Source organism: Entelurus aequoreus, linkage group LG11 (assembly GCF_033978785.1).
Source record: "Entelurus aequoreus isolate RoL-2023_Sb linkage group LG11, RoL_Eaeq_v1.1, whole genome shotgun sequence".
Classification (NCBI taxonomy): Eukaryota; Metazoa; Chordata; class Actinopteri; order Syngnathiformes; family Syngnathidae; genus Entelurus; species Entelurus aequoreus.
This window is the reverse complement of record NC_084741.1, coordinates 59,474,899-59,496,999: the sequence shown is the minus strand read 5'-3', so window position 1 is coordinate 59,496,999 and position 22,101 is coordinate 59,474,899.

Here is a 22,101-nt window from a genome sequence, read left to right as displayed (position 1 = left end):
AATAGGCTTTTAAGATTAATATGTAAAATTGCAAGTTCCACCTTGTCCTGTGACAGAGCCAGAATGTCCCGGCAATCAACGCTGTCCTTCGTCCCTGCAGCCCCAATGGCACTGAGTGAACTTGTATTGATTGTCCACTCACGTCACTGTCACTCCATGTCAGCAGTACACAAAAAAACAAACCAGGGGACACACGTTTGACTTCTAATATGTAGGGAAATGATTGATGAATGGATGTAGAGAGAAAAGTTGAAGGAAAAATTAATAAGGAGAACTAGAATAAGAATGCTGAATTTGACTGAACTGAATGGTCTCTACTGCATCAATGAATCGTGGCACACATTTAAATAATGGTACCCTACCCTGTGGTATTTTTTAATTATAATAATTAGACTAAAGAAGTAAGTATTACGTTGTCAAGGCAATCTTCTGTGGAGAGCACAGCATACCTAGCCATGTTGACATATTTATCTGTTGATGTAGGAGGCGTGATAAACCATTTTATGGCTGATTATGTTAGCTTACGTTGCCGCTTTAAGAAATAGACTTTTGTGCTGTGCTTTTCCAGGTTATTGACTTAATGATGTACAATATGTCGTGTAATGCTTACTGGCCCGTGTCCTTCAAAGGAAAATAAAAAAAAAGCCTACAAAGTCAATTTGGATGATAGAGTTTATGTGACATACACTAGATGGCACTTGGTGCTTCAACAATCCAAGTTTTTACTCTTCTCTGTTTATTAATTCCCTAGCCAAAGAGTCAATGAGGGTTCATTTGTATTTGTTTTTAAAGCTGATTTAATACAAATACTGTAATGTATTAAATTCCCCTTTAACATACATACACTGATCGCAGGTTGATTTAAGTCTTCTATTTTAAGTATGTATCATATAAATATTTATAACCAACTATTTATAATCTAACAAGAGGAGGGCATGTTCCGGATGGTCCTCCTCTTGTTAGAGGATAAATACTTTGGGGCTTTGGCACCAGCATTTGGGCTAAATCTGACCAATATGTCTGACAGTTTGTGTTGTCCTGTGTTTGGTGTTTCGTTCCTGCCTTGTGCTCTTATTTTCTAGTTTCCACTTTCTGTTACTTGTCTTTGCAGCACCTTTACTTTGTTTGCCAGCACAGCTGTTCGCGTTTTGTAATCAAGTCTATTTAGGTTGGCTGGCTAGTGGCTCGACCATTAATTCTTGTATGTCTTGTGTTTCTTTGTATTTGCATATCTTTCCTTATGCTTCCTGTGCACTCCAAGCTGCACTGGTTCTCGTGTTTTGTTCTTGTGCACTCCCAGCTGCACTAGTGTTTGATTTTTCATAAATACAATATTTTTTACCTGCACGCTGTCATTTGCTGTCCTCTGCATCTTGGGATCCCGCCAAAAGCGTCACACAATATAAGTCTATGAGCATGAACTGATTAAGCCTGCTCAAATGAGAGACAAAACATCTTCTAAGACAAACTGAATGATCCAGTTGCGATCAGTTGAATACACTGAGAAAACAATGAATTGATAATAAGAACGTCCATGATCAATTCAGTACTTTGTTAATCCTCACCAATCAGGTTGACACAATGCATACAGAAAATCTTGCATTGTACACAAGCTTATATGCATATATACACTTATGCACATAAACCCAGTCCATCAAACATATATTGATGTTGTTCCCCCCAGGGGAAACTGGGTCAGTTACGTCACACTGATAAAGGTTAACCTATTGTTACTATAACAATCTACAAGGTTGATATAGTTTGCTTCTCTTTCTTCCTCTCCATTTATCTTTTTTTTTTTTTTTAGTTCAAGTTTCCATTATACAGTATGTATTGTTGCATTTGAAACAATTGCAATGTTGATAATTGAGGTAATTATTATTATTATTATTCATTATCCCTAGTGGAATTTCCATTGAGAGGTTGGGGAAATTATCGATTTTTAGATGCATCGCAATTCGGGCATGGACAATTATAAAATCGATTAGTAAATTTGTATTTATTGTAAATAAAGTAACGCAAACAGTTCAAAACTTTGGCTGACTGCAGAGAGCCACCTCACCGAGAGAGTCAAACAGCTCCTTTATTATAGTGTTCTTATGTTCCAGTTTTGCACACATTTCCATTAATGTAATAAATGTGGGGTATTAATTTAACTGTTTCCTATTAAGAATGCACTCTTCTTTAAAGTTCCAAGTGATAAACACATATTTAATGAAACAAAAATAAATGTAAAACTGCATTAATATACATGAATTAAAGATGCATCAATAATCAATTTTTAATCGAATCGTAGCTCCTGAATCCTAAATCCTGGTATTGGTAATTTTATTGCTCCATTTGTAGTGCAATAATATTCATTGTCGTTTCTGTGTTTTTACTATCTACTTCACTAACTGCTTCTTTGCTATAATTTCCGTATCATATTTGTACATATTGTAGTTACCGATGTTGTTCTGTTGTTGTTGTTGTTGTTGTTCTCTCTCTGTGTTATCCGCCTCTTGTCCTTGCAATTTTCCCCCTATTTCTTTTTCTTTTTCTTTTTATCCCCTCTTGCTCAGGTCCGGCTGCGCCAAACCTTAAATAAATCTGTTTAATAAGGTCAAATACAAATAAGGGAACAAGAGAAATATCCCACACTTCTCTTTGGTAAAGTAAATCTGTACAGTAGATATGGGCATCTACATCAACTAGATGAAGCAATTCCTGAATAAATTGAGTGTGAATGCTCCAATGCTGAAGTGGAACTGAAATCCTGGAATTCTTTTGAGAATTGTTGAAGTACAGCACACAGTTCCCAAACAGGCTGAATATTTTGAAGTTGGAACAGATTGAATCAGATGACAAATGTGGGAGTTGTGGAACTTTGAAGAATGTCCCATTGATTTCAATGGGAATAAAATAAAAAAAAAGGGAATTTCGGGAAAAGCGGGAACTTTTGAAAATGGTAAAAGACTTGAATGGTTGGAATGAGTTTAAATGGGTGTTGTTGGAATTTTTAATATCGGTCAAGAAATGTTGAAGTAGTAACATTTTGAATTGAGAAATGGCATTACGGAATTCCTGGAATTTCGGGAAAACCGGGAATTTCTCCAGTTAAAAAACAACTTAATTTTTTGTCCTAATTAAGAGGAATGTTTTGATGGTGGAACTGTTGAAATGCGTTGAAAAATGTGGAAGAAGTAGTCGCCAGAAAAAAGGGTGGAAATAGGGCTTTGGAATGGTTTGAGTCGGTTGAAAAACTGAGAAAAATGGCCAATTCATTTTGAATGGGAAAAATGTCCCGGAAAACCTGGAATTCTAGGGAAATCTAGACATTTTTGGAATTTGTCATCGGAAAGCCCGCGATTCCCGAATAGGCTGAACAGTTTGAAGTTGGAACGGTTTGAATCGGGTGAAACATGTGGAAGGTAGAAGTTGAATAATAAATCGGTGAATTTTGGTGTAACTTTGGAGCATTCACACAATAATATGATTGGACTGAGTGGCTGGACAGGACAAAAACAAACAAATCTTGCGTCGATTCATAGAAAATGCAAGAACACAATTATTGATTTGGTATCGATATAGCCCTGTTGTGCTACGGTAGTATCCGTTTATAGCCTATACATATTTGTGTGTTTCCACCAGTTCCTGTAAATAAGTGTGTTTGTATGCGCATCGTGTGTGTGCATCCATGCATGAAGACGGACTCCTGGCTCTGGTCCAAAGATTGTTATAAGCCTGTATGTGCATGTATGTGTGGCATGGGCTGCTTGGTAGAGATGACACTGGCCGGCTATGTAAAAGTGTGTCTGACAGGGGGAGCGACAGAGTCAGCGCTTTTTTTCCCCTCCTCCCCCCGTTGTTCAATCCATCCAGCTGCTGTCACCACAGGGGAGCAGACAATCTATCAAGGCATCGGGATGCATTCTCCTCACCTGCGCCGAGCCTTTAATGAACAGCCAACATGATCCCGACTGACAAGCAGGAAATGGATGTAATAAAGATTGTTTCTGCATGCTCTTTGCATCCCTGATAAATCACCTCGCTGTGCAACAGATTTGGGAGCTTCATGGAAATTTGATTTCACACTGTAAGGGGGAGGATGAAGAGAGCAGTGGGGGTGAAAAAGAGCTGCTAGTGGCAGGGTCACTCAATTTTATTTCCTTTTCTCTCCAACGGAGCAGTGGAGCAAAGTGTGTGGGGGTTGAAGGAGAATGAAGGAGGCACGTTTTTTTTCCCCGTTTTTTTCTTCCCTTTTCAAGCTTATTTTTCATCCTCCAAATGCTCAGTTAAGCCTGGAACACTTTTTTTTCTGTCTGTAAGTCTATAAACAATAATAATATGTCATTCACATAAATGTCACCTACTCGGATTTAACCAACCATACCAGAATGTAGTGGAAAATCCCAACACAACACAACATAGCTCACGAGTACGACAGGATATGGCTTTCTGTGAATCGCGGCCTACAACATACAGGGATTCTCAAACTGGGGCCAAGGGACACCCAGGGGTCCAAAAGCCAGAGGTTGGGTTTCCGAAAAATGTTTTAAGCAGAAATGTTTTGAAGTTTGACATATTGATAAAAAGCGTACGAATGTACCTACTCAGTGGCCTAGTGGTTAGAGCAAGAATGTCCAAAGTGCGGCCCGGGGGCCATTTGCGGCCCGCAGGTCATTTTTTAACGGCCCCACGGCCCATTTTAAAATACGATGAAAAAAATTTAAAACATAAAAAGTGGTATGAAAGACCAAACAGGTGAAATGTAACAAGAAAATGTTGCAATGTTTACTCTAATAACACAAAGCTGCCATGCAGGCTGTTTCTTTCTTTAAAAAAAAAAAAAGAATGAAAATCAATGTTATTATGAATTATTGACCTATCCAAGGCTCCAATTACGTCACATTAAATATTGCACTTTGAGATATTTTTTGGGGAAAATGTTGCATATTTTGTGTTTGCCATATAAAAAATTGAGCTGTTTTTTTTTTTTTTTAAAGAAGGGCCTAAAACGAACAAACAAAAAACATAAACAAAAATACAACTTATAATCGACGGATAGATCTGAAGTTGATCTTGAGATTATTGTCTTAAAAGTAAACCGTAAAAAAAATGTATAATTTATTTTTTTAACACTTTAATGAGTAGGACCATTTTGGTTCCCCAATAATTTTTGTGTGATTTGTTTTTAAGTGTCATCGCTCAAAAAATAATAATTAATTACAATCAATGGTGTTATGAGTTATTGACCTTTTTAAGGCTCCAATTATTATATAATCTCAAATATTCCACTTAAAAATGTTATTGGGTGAAAATATTGCATATTTTGTGTTTTTTCCATAAAAAAACAGGGTTTTCTTTGACAAAAAGAGCATACGAATTAAATCTTTAAAAACGTTATATTGACAGACAGACCTAATGTTGATCTATGGATTTAAAACTTGAATAATAATAAAAATAATAATACTGAATAATGACCCATTTTAAAAATTTTTTTTAACAAAACCCTTTGGGGTCCCTGGGATCAAGCTTTAGTGGAGGCCTAAATGTATATTTTTTAAACATATATTTTATTGGTTTTTAAAATAAAAAAATATCAAACTGGCCCCCGCTTGCTTTGATTTTTCAGTGTGCGGCCCTCAGTGGAAAAAGTTTGGACACCCCTGGGTTAGAGTGTCCACCCTGAGATCGGTAGGTTGTGAGTTCAAACCCCGGCCGAGTCATACCAAAGACTATAACAATGGGACCCATTACCTCCCTGCTTGGCACTCAGCATCAAGGGTTGGAATTGGGGGTTAAATCACCAAAAATGATTCCCGGGCATGGCACCGCTGCTGCCCGCTGCTCCCCTCACCTCCCGGGGGGTGGAACAAGGGGATGGGTCAAAATGCACAGGACAAATTTCACCACACCTAGTGTGTGTGTGACAATCATTGGTACTTTTTATTTATATGTATAGAAACCACTAGGCCAAGAGGATAAACATTCTGTGCTAATATGGTACGGTTGTTGGGCTGCAGAGACAGCAGGTGAAGTTCAGGTAAAAAAACATTTATTGACAAAAACAAAAGTAGTGCAGCAGAAAATACATGTAAAAGGCCAAGTAGTCAAAAGATTATTGTTAAAAAAATGTGGAGCAATCTGAACAAACACTTGAACACTTTAACCGGAGACGGCGTGGCGCGGTCGGGAGAGTTGCCGTGCCAGCAACCTGAGGGTTCCTGGTTCGATCCCCACCTTCTACCAACCTCGTCATGTCCGTTGTGTCCTTGAGCAAGACACTTCATCCCTGCTCCTGATGGGTCGTGGTTAACCTTGCATGGCAACTCCCGCCATCAGTGTGTGAATGTGTGTATGAATGGTTGAATGTGGAAATAGTGTCAAAGCGCTTTGAGTACCTTGAAGGTAGAAAAGCACTATACAAGTATAATCCATTTACCATTTAAAACCTTGCTAAAAAATATTTTTTACTAGGATTCTGTAAATAGCACATTGGTTTTACATTGTATTACCTCAACAGTTTTAGCTCAAATTTGATTTTGTTTTATTACTGTATATTGTCTTATTCACTGTTATTGCTTTTAGTGCTTTTATTGTCTTATGTTTCCTGTGCAGCACTTTGGTCAACTTAGGTTGTTTTAAAATACTCTATAAATAAGGTTTGAATTGACTTGATTTGGACAAGTAGCATAGGGAAATCTTGAGGTACAAATCACAATGATCCAGCTCCATCCAGAGAACGGGGCTGGCATTAAAGCAGTCAGAGGGGACTCAGCCAAACTGCTTCTAGGTAATGTTCCAATTATTTACGCTAACAAAGCTAGCATGCCAGATAGAAAACGCTTGAACGTACAGTAAGGCTTCATTTTTTCCAAAATGCGCTAGCTTGATGCTAATTTACATGCTACTGATTAGAATTAGCACATGGCGATTTCAACACCTTTAAATTCATTAACATACACGTTACAATCTAACTGCTGGTGTGTAATAAGTACATTACTTAGAGTATACACACTTTGTAGGGCTCAAAATAAGACTCGACTGCGACATTATACTTTCTGGCTAGGTAACACACCGTAATGCAAAGCCGTCTGTAGAGAGAGTATGGACAACTCGGTTTAAGAGTTGGTCCCAAACATGGCGCCCTGTAGTCATGTGGGGGCTTTGGACCAATCATTTAAGACAGGGATGTCAAACATGCGGTCCGCGTGCCGGATCAGGCCCACGAACAGGTTCAATCCGACCCGCGATATGAGTTCGCTAAGTGGAAAATTGAGCTGTATTTCTAAATTAAAGAAACTGCTGTTCTAAATGTGTCCACTGGATGACGCAATTCTGTTCGGCAAGCAAATAGTTACATGGCAGCCCCAGAGTTTGACCTATACGTTAAGATTCCTCACACGAATCAACACACCGTACAAAATAACGAATGTACCTTTTAAGGTGTAGGCTCAACCTGTGCCAAATTTGGTAGATACCTTTGGGGGACTGACAAGCACGTGTGTGCAAGATCTTGGCAAGATTTGTTGAAAAACATGGCCGCCTTTAAGCAAAACATTGATGCGAAACCTGGCAAATACTTGCAAGTAATAGATTGTTTGATGATTATGCAACTTTGAGGATATTTGTATTACATACATGTATACTAGCATATTTTCCAAAGCACCACAACCTACATGGTAAAGTGGGGCTTTAAAACAAACAGCTGAGATAGGCTCCAGCACCCCCCGCGAACCCAAAAAAGGGACAAGCGGTAGAAAATGGATGGATGGAGGAGTAAAACAAACAGTTAAAATGCTGCATGAGACACTTCACATACATAGTATATGTATATATATATATATATATATATATATATATATATATATATATATATATATATATATATATATATATATATATATGTATGTGTGGGAAAAAATCACAAGACTATTTCATCTCTACAGGCCTGTTTCATGAGGGATTTCCTCAATCCTCAGGAGATTTAATCTCCTGAGGATTGAGGAAATCCCTCATGAAACAGGCCTGTAGAGATGAAATAGTCTTGTGATTTTTTCCCACACATACATATTACGCTCTACCACGGTATCGAGCACTATTTTTTGGATAATCTAATTAAGACATATATATATATATATATATATATATATATATATATATATATATATATATATATATATATATATATATATATATATATATATATATATATATATATATATATATATATATATATATATATATATATATATATATATATATATATATATAGTTCTGTGAAAATTATTGTCTTCTGTGCAAATTGAAAGAAAGTGAATAATGGAAATGACAAATGAGGTAGTTAAAACAAAGAATAATTTTTATTCATGCTTTATTTTGTTTTTTGTTCAATCCTAGACAGGCTGTGTCTTTAAAGTTTTCCTTCAATTTAACTAACTTGAAGAGTTTTGTCAAGAGGATTATTCGCTTGTTCTATTTTGGGTCGAAGTAAAACAAAGACAACAATCTTTTAAGTTATCATGCCATGAGTTTACTCGTCCGGCCCACGTGGGAATAGATTTTCCTCCATGCGGCCCCTGAGCTAAAATGACTTTGACACCCTTGATTTAAGAGATTGTCCTGCTCACTGACCGCAGGGCGCCATGTTTGGGTCCCACTCTGTAACCGAGTTGTCCATACTCTCTCTATATACGGCTCTGCCGTAGTCTACACGCTACTGCCGTCTAACGCTACTGCCGTCTAACGCTACTGCCGTCTAACGCTACTGCCGTCTAACGCCTTAGAATTGCAACTGCATGCGAAGTCTACCAAATAAAACTTGCAAATGACATTTAAAAGTGTAGGAAAACAAGATATAAGAGCTGGGCCAGCCATTATCATGATATGTCACTGTTAAATGTTCAATAAAAACATTTGATTTTATTATTAAAAAAACGTGTATTGATTAACACATGAACACACACCAAAGTACCGAAAGTTAGTACCAGTAACGATTACCAGATACCGGGAAATGTGAAATGTGCCCCTCCCTATACTATCAGAAAGGTATTAATTTCACAATATGCTTATTTTTGTTGTTTGCAAGACAAGACATGGACCTACAGGTAACTCCTTGAATGCATAATACCAAACAGCTGATGAGTTGTTGAAGGATACTATTTGTATAATCAAATATAACATAATATATAATAATTATAAAATATAAATCACCAAAATGATTCCAGAGCGCGGCCTCCGCTGCTGCTCACTGCTCCCCACTGCTCCCCACTGCTCATCTGCTTATCACGACCCGTGCTCACCTGCGTTCCAGCGATCGGCGGTACGACAAAGGACTTCACCCGATCACCGATGCGGTTGGCGGCCCGGAGACGGAGGAAGTCAAGGTGAGGTCGTTCGACTAGCGCGTCTGCTATCCTCAAAGTCCTCCTGGTTGTGTTGCTGTAGTCCGCCGCTAATACACCGATCCCACCTACAACTTTCTTCTTTGCAGTCTCCATTGTTCAAATTGCAAAAGATTCACCAACACAGATGTCCAGAATACTGTGGAATTTTGAGATGAAAACAGAGCTTTTTGTATTGGATTCAATGGGCTCCGAATACTTCCGCTTCAACCCTTGACGTCACGTGCAAACGTCATCATATCGAAACGTTTTCAGCCGGAAGTTTGCCGGGAAATTTAAAATTGCACTTTATAAGTTAACCCGGCCGTATTGGCATGTGTTGCAATGTTAAGATTTCATCATTGATTTATAAACTATCAGACTGCGTGGTCAGTAGTAGTGGGTTTCAGTAGGCCTTTAATGAACATGATGTATGCATGAATTATAATACAAACAAACAACTAAACAATAATGTTATTTCTTGTAAGGAATGATGTCTACATGAATTATGATACAAACAAACAAGTAAACAATAATAATGAATGCTATTTATTGTAAGGAATGATGTATACATGAATTATGATACAAACAAACAAGTAAACAATAATTACTGTTATTTCTTGTAAGGAATGATGTATACATGAATGATGATGATACAAACAAACAAGTAAACAACATTTGCAAACACCAATGACATTGAATAGTCTACAGAAACACTGCTTCATTTTCTACGACCAATTCAGTTAATGATAACTGCTGGTTCAATGTTAGGCTTAGGTTTTAGCAGATTTTCCCTATTTTTCCAACAGACAGCATTTGGTGACCTCAAACAACAAGGCTATGGATTGATTCACACTGGTTTTCGCCTTTTGAAGGGTACTGGAAAAACTGGAAAATTGATCTTGAAAGTCCTTAAAAAGTCATTGAATTTGGCCATGGAAAAGGTGTGTCTTAGATTGTTTTTTTTGTTTTTTTTCTCCATTTAAATGCATAGACATATTAGCACACGAGCTTCCTGCACATTGCATCATACAAACACGCGCGTAACCGAGAAAACCTATCACACTTGCAGCCTAACACTTTACGCTGAAGCTCCATTGTAGAATGTAGCGAGGGGGAGAAATCAGGAGTGAATAGAGGTAGAATAATGATTAGGGTTGGAAGGAAATAATAGTGTAGGAGCAGGAGGAATACATGTGGAATGGAATAGAGGAGAAGAAAGGGAGAGCCCGATTGTGATAGGCATAGGACTGGCGAGTGTAGAGGGGGATAGGGAAGGATGGGGGGGATGCAGATATGGGGGTAGGTGGGTAATTTATGATTTAATCTAATGCAGTCTGGACCTGCTGTAAGTCACACAGACCTCAGCTGGGAAAGTAAGGGCAGAGTGGGGGAGATGTAGAAATAGAGAGAGAGACATTAACCTTTCCTTGAAGCACATGTGTATGGGGCTGTTTTATCAGACCATCATCCACCATGTAAACCTTTTCTCCTTTCCACCTCCCCTGATCTTTGCTTTCGCTTCACCAGCTGCTACTCCCCATAATTGCTGGCACTGCATCCTATAATCAGCGTGGTCTATATTTCGAATCAAAGGCTAAGATGGCCGCTGATCCTGTTACTTTGTATCACTGATCAATATTTAATTTGAGTCAACTTTTATAGACTGTATGGCTTCTGCCGGGTGTACACCAGGATTGGTGTAGCCCAGGGGTGTCAAACGTACGGCCCGAGGTCCGGATCACGCCCGCGGACAGGTTTTATCCGGCCCGCGGGATGAGTTTGCTAAGTAAAAAAATGAGCCGAAATGTTTGAATAAAAGAAACTGCTGTTCTAAATGTGTCCACTGGATGTCGCAATAGCAATTCTTTGTATCTTTGTAGATGATGCTACAGATGTAAAAAAAAACAAAAAACACATGATGTTAATGCACCAATCGAGGAAAATGAGCAAACTACATAAATAACATACTGTAATTTGAATTTGATAATATTTTTTTTATCTTGATAGACGGAAAATGAACACCAATGAGTTGACTGATGAACATTATCACATAATATATTGGGGATAGGCTGATTGGCAACACTAAATGGGCCCTAGTGTGTGAATGTGAGTGTGAATGTTGTCTGTCTATCTGTGTTGGCCCTGTGATGAGGTGGCGACTAGTCCAGGGTGTACCCTGCCTTCCGGCCGAATGCAGCTGAGATAGGCTCCAGCACCCCCCGCGACCCCGAAAGGGACAAGCTGTAGGAAATGGATGGATGGATGGATATTCAGAAAGTATAAAATACGACAAATAAAGATAGAATACGATTAACCGCAACTTGTTATATTCTTATTTTTACTGTTATATTTTTATTCTTACTGTTGCTTTTTATTTTTATTCTTATATTTTCTATTTAATTTCCATTTATACCCCCATTATTTACTTTTTACTTTTTAAATTCGATCTCAATTCTGTACACTGCTGTTGGAATTTTAATTCTCCTGAGGGAACTCTCCTGAAGGAATCCATAAAGTACTATCTATTAGAGATGTCCGATATTATCGGCCGTAAATGCTTTAAAATGTTGTATCGGAAATTATTGGTATTGTTTTTTTTATTATTGGTATCTTTTTTTTTAAATTTAAAAAAAAAAAATTAAATCAACATAAAAACACAAGATACACTTACAATTAGTGCACCAACCCAAACAACCTCCCTACCCTATTTACACTCATTCACACTCATTCACACAAAAGGGTTGTTTCTTTCTGTTATTAATATTCTGGTTCCTACATTATATATCAATATATATGAAAACAGTCTGCAAGGTATACAGTCCGTAAGCACACATGATTGTGCGTGCTGCTGGTCCACTAATAGTACTAACCTTTAACAGTTAATTTTACTCATTTTCATTAATTACTAGTTTCTATGTAACTGTTTTTATATTGTTTTACTTTCTTTTTTATTCAAGAAAATGTTTTTCATTTATTTATCTTATTTTATAATTTTTTTTTAAAAAGGACCTTATTTTCACCATACCTGGTTGTCCAAATTAAGCATAATAATGTGTTAATTCCACGACTGTATATATTGGTATCGGTTGATATCGGTATCGGTAATTAAGAGTTGGACAATATCAGAATATCGGATATCGGCAAAAAGCCAATATCGGACATCCCTACTATCTATCTATCTATCTATCTATCTATCTATCTATCTATCTATCTATCTATGTAAGTGTAAAAAACAACAACCCAACTGTCACAAAGTGTTGGTGACGAACCCCAAGATGCAGAGACGGCAGGCTTCGTGCAGGAAAACCTGATTTAATGTCCAAAAATCAAGAAAAAACACAAACCAGGAACCAGGAACAGGCAAACTGGAAACAGGGAACAGGAACCAGCAAACAGGACCCGAGAAACAAAAAGACAGCAAGCTGCAAACAGCTACAGGATACAGGATACAGCTTACAGATAGTAGCTTACAGCTACAACGACAACGACAGCAACAGCGACAATACTCCAGCACTGACTGGAGGGCAAAGCAGGTCTAAATAGCAGCCGGCTGATTGACACCTGGTGTGGCCAGGTGCCAATCAGCTGCAGCTGAGGGGAAACAGCGCTCAGGGAGACACACAGGAAACTGAACCGAAATAAGAGCGCTGACAGGAAATAAAAACAAACACAGAGGAAAAACCAAAACATAACTAAACTGTCAGTGACAAACCTGACACCATCAACATTATGATTTTTACATTTTCAGAATGTGCTTGTTCTATTTTTAAACAAAGAAAACAATCTGAAGTTGTCTTTATTTGGAAGTTATCGTGCCAGTGCGGCCCACTTGGGAGTAGATTTTTCTCCGTGTGGGGCCCCCGATCTAAAATGAGTTTGACACCCCTGGCGTAGCCACGTAAAATTTCTTTTGTCCGAGTTACACATTTTGTGATGCAAAAAAACCCAAATGTCCACTACAGAGGACACTGGTTTAGTAATAACGAGTAATAGCAGTTAGCTGCAGCAGCACCTCCTACTGGAGTACTTGTGTCTACAATCATCATCCCTCTCCTGAGAACCATTTGCTTGGATAAATATTGGTTTTGCGTTGGCCCTTGTAATGGCGCACTGTGCAGGCGGCGGGGCCCATAAGCGACGCTGTCTGTCATGCCGACGGCAAGCCGGCGGGGGAGTCAGCGGCACATTGTCGGGTCTCTCCGACGCTCATTTGAATTCGCTCGTCCCCAATCATGCCTCGGCACTCAGTGACTACACACTTCCACTTACACAGACACACTAGTACTCCCACTACCTGTTTGGGCACCGGCTCTCTCATTTGCATGAAATAAGATGGAAATGGAGCCCTTATTTATGCCAACAGAAATGGAGTGTGTTATTAAGGGCACTATTGTGCAAAAGAGACTATGGCAGTAAGAATACATTACCGAGGCTATTTCTGGAGTGGCTCGAGTCACACGGAGGCTAATGCTTTACAGGTCCCCGATGACTTCAGTCTGGGCGCCAACACTCTGAATTGACTCCGTGGTGCTTGTTTATGGGCCTTTTATATGCAGCTGTGTGTGTATTTGCTGATCAGCATGGTTGTGTTAATTTTTGCGAATATCCTACGATGGGGTTGGTTGTTGTTTAGAAGGCGATGCAGGTTTGTCAAATCCTTGGCTCGGCGGTTCAGACCCTGACCCGTCCTTGAGAACAATACTGAACTGGGAGTTTCGAATCTGCACGTCCGCCACGACACTATCAACGAGTAAATGGAGGTGTGAATGTGAAGGTATAAAAGGTAATTTTGTAAAGGTCTTTTACGAATTTCAAGGTAAATGGTAAAGGTGAAAGGTGGAAAAAAAAGGTAAATGAATAAGTTGGTAGGTGAAATGTTTTTGATATGGGCAAAGGGTGCTGTTATTAACTACAACTAAGAGCATATCTACACTACATGCCTGCACACTAAAACATGTTGGGCTAAAAAATAACCCAATGTTAACCCAACTGCTGGTTCAGAAAAGGACAAACAAACTTATTTAAGTTATTTGGATGATTTTGGGTACATTTTTTCAACCCAACTTTTGCGTTGAATTATTTAACCAAAAAGTTGAGTTATGATAACTTTAATGTTGGGTTATTCCCAACCAAACTATTGGGTTGAATTATTAAACCCAAAAGTTGAGTTATGCTAACTCAATGTTGGGTGATTGAAAATAATGTTAATGGGACTAATCCATAAAAAAATTCCTCTCAAGAGAAAAGTTACTCTTTAATAAAGAAAAAGCCTTTTACCCAAAAATGTGTCACTCGTTGAAAAACAACCCAAAAATGGTTCATAATTTTGAAAACCCAGAAATTGAGTTAAAATGATACCCGTACAACCCAAAAAATTGACTGCTCTTCATAAAAATAACTCCAAAATTTAACCCAACACTAGCAACTCATAAATTGGGTTTTTTAGTGCGTGAGTTTGACTAGTGTAAGCACACTGATGACATGCGTACCCTCCTTTGGCACAGTTTAAAGAGTTTGAGGGGTCTGTATGATTCCATTCACAAGAACGTGCACAATATAGCCGAGTCATAGCACGACAGGAATGCAATCATTCTTTTCAGGTTATTAATGATAACCGGCACAATTCATAATAGGGACAACATTCAAAGACTCAAAAATGTGTGTACGCTCGCGGCTACATTCGTGTGCGTAATAAATTAATGTGATTGTTCCTCTTGCAAGTGCAGTGGTGCCTCACCCTACGAGTAGTTTGAGATACCAGCTGTCTTTCGGCTTTTCGTTATGCTTAAAGTTGCAAGTTTGAGTTCAGAGCATTTTCGCCGGTGGTTGAAGTATTTGACCACAGCCTACAGCCAAAGATTGACAAAATCCTGCCCTCCAACGACCAGAACTGAGAATATGACTGCGAAACACTGAAGCCAGAGAGTGAAACGAACCATGACAAATATGTCCTATTGCAGATCTGGGCAAAATACGGCCCGCGGGCCACATGCGGCCCATTAAGATTTTCAATCCGGCCCGCCGGACGTTCTACATACTTTTTTTTAGACCTTTAACATCAAAACTGTAGCCGCTGTTTTTAAATGGCCGTACGTCTTAAACTATCAAAAGTATTTCAATGGTTGAAATCTGCGCTTTTGGGTGTTATACGAGTTATTACGGTAATCTACGTCACAGCAGCTCAGACGAGGAACAAAGCAGAGTGGGCGGGGTTTGTTTTCAGAGCAGCCAGCCCGAAACGCATGTGTCAGGAACAGATGCAAAAGCAATTTTTTTACAACAAATTTCTGCATAAAAGTGATAATATTTCATATTGTAGGTGTTTATTACCCTTTGCATCCGTATTTTGCTGTTTGTTACATTTTTGTTGTAAAAGATGTCTATCGAGGAGCTGGTCTGAGAAGTAAAAGAGGAGCGATGTTCATATGTTGTTAGTATTCAGTGTTTTATTGTTCATAGTTACTATTGTAAATCCCACTTTCTTTATTTTAATGTACATTTTGGGTGTCCCGTTCAGTAAAAAACTGTAAAATTCCATTCCGTTTTTTTGAGGTAGTCTGTCAAAACTTTTTTTGAACTCTATCGGACATTGTGACTTTTGGTATTAGTGTTCCTGAAAAAAGGGACCCAAACACACATACTGTACAGCAGATTTTTACAGCTAAAAGTGTATATATCATTTATACACACATACACATTGGCCCCCCCAGACACATTTTTTCTCTCAATGTGGCCCCTGAGTCAAAATATTTGCCCAGCTCTGTCCTATTGGTTCGCAGATATACCGGCCATTCAGTCCGCATCACAAGAAGCCACAGGCAAACAATGAGCATTTGTGCTGTGTTTAATAATAATAATAATAATACCTGGGATTTATATAGCGCTTTTCTAAGTACCCAAAGTCGCTTTACATGTTAAAAACCCATCATTCATTCACACCTGGTGGTGGTAAGCTACTGTCGTAGCCACAGCTGCCCTGGGGTAGACTGACGGAAGCGTTTGACGTCATTGTCCAACAAACTGAACATTGCAGTTTGTACACAAACTCAGTTTTCTGTCAACCCTGACCTCGTTGGTCCGGCACTCAAATGTATCCTTATGCAACATAAATAACTTTTTTTTTTAGCTCCTATTGTTACAACTGAAAAGCAGTCGTAGAAAACATCTGCAAAAGTCTGCACCACAAGGTGAATCATGAAATGCAACCTTACCCGAGCAAAAACTATGCATACTGTATGTATCAGGGAGAGTCTTGATACCAATTTCCTTGACCCAGCCACACACAAAGAAGTTGTAGACCTCCACGCTTTTCCAAGTTTTCATATGATAGTTCGATGGGTCTTGGAACTCCACCGACCGATAATCCTTGATATCACTCGATAAAACTTGTTTTTATAAAGTATAGGGGTCTATTCCATTGCATAGTTAGATTTTTTGCAGGACGATCTAGGCCCCTTTCATATTCAGATATTTCGCGCACTTCTTGCTGCAGAACAGCCTCTTGGCTTGGTTGACCACCAGTGGTTTTCACTTCCGGGAAGAAGTGACGTGATGGAATACAAGCAATACTGGGAAAGACGAGAGGCATTTGTAATCATTCAGCACACGTAATGGGATTTATCAAAACTAAAACTGTTGTGAGGGTGCTATTTTCAATCTTTATTTACCGCGTCTAAAAGCTGTGTGTAAATTAGCAGTTACTTACACACACGACTGTGAAAAAAGAGGGCAACATATTTGGACTGTCATAAAATATATATTTGATATATTGTCTATTCAGCAATATCAATCAATCAATCAATCAATGTTTATTTATATAGCCCTAAATCACAAGTCTCTCAAAGGGCTGTACAAGCCACAATGACATCCTCGGTACAGAGCCCAGATACGGGCAAGGAAAAACTCACCCCAGTGGGACGTCGGTGAATGACTATGAGAAACCTTGGAGAGGACCGCATATGTGGGTAACCCCCCCCCCCCCTCTAGGGGAGACCGAAAGCAATGGATGTCGAGTGGGTCTGACATAACATTGTGAAAGTCCAGTCCACAGTGGATCCAACACATCAGCGAGAGTCCAGTCCACAGCGGGGCCAACAGGAAACCATCCCGAGCGGAGACGGGTCAGCAGCGCAGAGATGTCCCCAACCGATGCACAGGCTAGTGGTCTACCCGGGGTCCCGACTCTGGACAGCCAGCACTTCATCCATGGCCACCGGACCTATGCAACTCCCCCTCGCAAGGGACAGGGGAGAAGAGGAGAGAAGAAAAGAAACGGCAGATCAACTGGTCTAAAAAAGGGGGGTCTATTTAAAGGCTAGATTATACAAATGAGTTTTAAGATGGGACTTAAATGCTTCTACTGAGGTAGCATCTCTAACTTTTACCAGGAGGGCATTCCAGAGTACTGGAGCCCGAATAGAAAACGCTCTATAGCCCGCAGACTTTTTTTTGGCTCTGGGAATCACTAATAAGCCGGAGTTCTTTGAACGCAGATTTCTTGTCGGGACATATGGTACAATACAATCGGCGAGATAGGCTGGAGCTAAACCGTGTAGTATTTTATACGTAAGTAGTAAAACCTTAAAGTCGCATCTTAAGTGCACAGGAAGCCAGTGCAGGTGAGCCAGTATAGGCGTAATATGATCAAACTTTCTTGTTTTTGTCAAAAGTCTAGCAGCCGCATTTTGTACCAACTGTAATCTTTTAATGCTAGACATAGGGAGACCCGAAAATAATATCATTCTATAATTTTATAGCTGCTAAAAGGCTTAGGGGCTGATTAAAACAAATTAAATTAATGGGTTTTGGTGTCTGTTTGCGTTATTTAGGAAGATTAAGTTAAAGTTAAAATACCAATGATAGTCACAAACACCCTAGGTGTGGCGAAATTATCCTCTGCATTTGACCCATCCCCATGGTCACCCCCTGGGAGGTGAGGGGAGCAGTGAGCAGCATCGATGGCCGCGCTTGGGAATCATTAGGTGATTTAACCCCCAATTCCAACCCTTGATGCTGAGTGCCAAGCAGGGAGGTAATGGGTCCCATTTTTGTAGTCTTTGGTATGACTCGGTCGGGGTTTGAACTCACGACCTTCCAGTCCCAGGGCGGACACTCTAACCACAAGGCCATAAACAACGTCTTGCAATATGCATTTTCTTGCAATTGGATCATTCCAGACGAATGAATGCGCCGCTATGTTGTGATAGTTATTGTAATAGTTTGTGTTGTCTATAGATTTCGATTCTATATTGCGGTAAAGGTGAAACAAATTTTAGATGTGCCCTGCTTGTCCAACAAAATCGCAGACAGGTTGGAGAGTATAATAACATGGATGTGGAGAGAAATTAGTGTTTCCATGGCCACATAATGCCGGTAGTACATGTAAAACCCTCATTTAAAGGAAGTTATCGTTTACCAATTTACAAACCCTGTTTCCATATGAGTTGGGAAATTGTGTTAGATGTAAATATAAACGGAATACAATGATTTGCAAATCATTTTCAACCCATATTCAGTTGAATATGCTACAAAGACAACATATTTGATGTTCAAACTGATAAACATTTTTTTTGCAAATAATCATTAACTTTAGAATTTGATGCCAGCAACACGTGACAAAGAAGTTGGGAAAGGTGGCAATAAATACTGATAAAGTTGAGGAATGCTCATCAAACACTTATTTGGAACATCCCACAGGTGAACAGGCAAATTGGGAACAGGTGGGTGCCATGATTGGGTATAAAAGTAGATTCCATGAAATGCTCAGTCATTCACAAACAAGGATGGGGCGGGTGTCACCACTTTGTCAACAAATGCGTAAGGTACAGGTTTTGGAGCAACATATGTTGCCATCCAAGCAACGTTACCGTGGACGCCCCTGCTTATTTCAGCAAGACAATGCCAAGCCACGTGTTACATCAACGTGGCTTCATAGTAAAAGAGTGCGGGTACTAGACTGGCCTGCCTGTAGTCCAGACCTGTCTCCCATTGAAAATGTGTGGTGCATTATGAAGCCTAAAATACCACAACGGAGACCCCCGGACTGTTGAACAACTTAAGCTGTACATCAAGCAAGAATGGGAAAGAATTCCACCTGAGAAGCTTAAAAAACATGTCTCCTCAGTTCCCAAACGTTTACTGAGTGTTGTTAAAAGGAAAGGCCATGTAACACAGTGGTGAACATGCCCTTTCCCAACTACTTTGGCACGTGTTGCAGCCATGAAATTCTAAGTTAATTATTATTTGCAAAAAAAAAATAAAGTTTATGAGTTTGATTATCAAATATCTTGTCTTTGTAGTGCATTCAATTGAATATGGGTTGAAAAGGATTTGCAAATCATTGTATTCCGTTTATATTTACATCTAACATAATTTCCCAACACATATGGAAACGGGGTTTGTACATAAAAGGACACAGATGACCAACATTTCACTAGGAAGCTGTCTTAATGTGTTTTTTTGCTCCTGAAAATTAATCTGGCACTCATATTCCATAATACCAATTAGCTTTTGAGCAATCGGTAAATAACTAACTATACTTTGAACGCCCCCTTTCCATGATGGGGCAAAAAGCTGTTCCTGTACGTGTGCACGTAATAACAAAAATGACTATTTTGATGGTCATGTGAATAACAATATCTTATTTTTGCAGTGGGGTTACAGGAATTACAGCGGTGGATTAGTTTTGAAGTTATTGCCTTGTTTTTTTTGTTTTTTTGCAGCTGTTGTTTTCTTTACAGAGTTGGTAATGAAGTTCATTGCATGGGACTACAGCTGCCTCAGAGTGTTTCTCGTCTATCCCCCCGAAAGGTTGTCACATTGGGAACAAGATGCTAATGGAGGCGTAGAAAAAATGTTGTAGTGAGTGAAAATCCCACCCTTCCGTGTTTAAATTGGTGTAAACAGTATTGTTTCCTCTCAGTCAAAGGTATGTGATGAGATCATTTTGCTGATGGCTTCGGTATTCTGTATTGGAAGCGGCTTATAACAAATCTGCTCCAACAATGGACTGTGTAACTGGCCTCATGTCGCATATGTCATTTGGTGTGTGTTCACCAACAAAACAACTGAAGCAAGTAAAATGAAAGGAAAAGAGAGAAGAGAGGGCAAAGAGCGCCGCTGTTGGGGAAACACACATCAAATAAGCTAATGTCAAGTCCAGTGTGGTCCCATAACTTCTCCATTCAACGAGAGGTCAAACTGAGGTCAAGCTCTATTGATTTCTTCCTAGGCTTTGTGGCAGTATTTCTTTCCATTAACAGCATGTGCAGGCCTTCACCAGCACTGGAGGTGATTCACTGTCATGGGGAGAACAGGAGAAAATAATTACTGAATATACTGAAATCCACGTGGAAATGCAATATGTGACAACTGTGGTACATGTGTTGTTGAAGATATACACTCGTGGTCAAAAGTTGACATACACTTGTAAAGAACATAATGTCATGGCTGTCTTGAGTTTCCAATCATTTCTACAACTTGTATTTTTTTGTGATAGAGTGATTGGAGCACATACTTGGTCACAAAAAACATTCATGAAGTTTGGCTCTTTTATGAATTTATTATGGGTCTACTGAAAATGTGACCAAATCTTGTGGGTCAAAAGTATACATACAGCAATGTTAATATTTGGTTGATTGATTGATTGATTGAAACTTTTATTATTAGATTGCACAGTATAGTACATATTCCGTACAATTGACCACTAAATGGTTACACCCGAATACGTTTTTCAACTTGTTTAAGTCGGGGTCCAAGTAAATCAATTCATGGTATTTATTCCCTAGGGGTCTAGGGAATAAGCGGTAGAAAATGGATGGATGGTTTTCAAGGTTACATGTCCGTTGGCAAGTTTCACTGCAATAAGGCACTTTTGGAAGCCATCCACAAGCTTCTGGTTGAATTTTTGACCACTCCTCTTGACAAAATTGGTGCAGTTCAGCTAAATTTGTTGGTTTTCTGACATGGACTTGTTTCTTCAGCATTGTCCACATGTTTAAGTCAGAACTTTGGGACGGCCATTTTATAACATTAATTCTAGCCTGATTTAGCCATTCCTTTACCATTTTTGACGTGTGTTTGGGGTCATTGTCCTGTTGGATCACCCAACTGCACCCAAGACCCAACCTCCGGGCTGATGATTTTAGGTTGTCCTGAAGAATTTGGAGGTAGTCCTCCTTTTTCATTGTACCATTTATTCTCTGTAAAGCACCAGTTCCATTGGCAGCAAAACAGGCCCAGAGCATAATACTACCACCACCATGCTTGACGGTAGGTATGGTGTTCCTGGGATTAAAGGCCTCACCTTTTATGTGGCCAAACAGCTCAATTTTTGTTTTCATCTGACCACAGAACTTGTCTTATCTTTGTCCATGTGATGTCAGATGAAACCAACCAGAAGCTTGCCAGAAGCTTGTGGATGGCTACCAAAAGCGCCTTATTGCAGTAAAACTTGCCAAGGGACATGTAAGCAAATATTAACATTGCTGTATGTATACTTTTGACCCAGCAGATTTGGTCACATTTTCAGTAGACCCATAATGAATTCATAAAAGAACCAAACTTCATGAATGTTTTTTGTGATTAACAAGTATGTGCTCCAATCACTCTATCACAAAAAAATAAGAGTTCTAGAAATTATTGGAAACTCAAGACAGCCATGGCATTATGTTCTTTACAAGTGTATGTAAACTTTTGACCACAACTCTATCTATGTGCCCAATTACTCACTGGC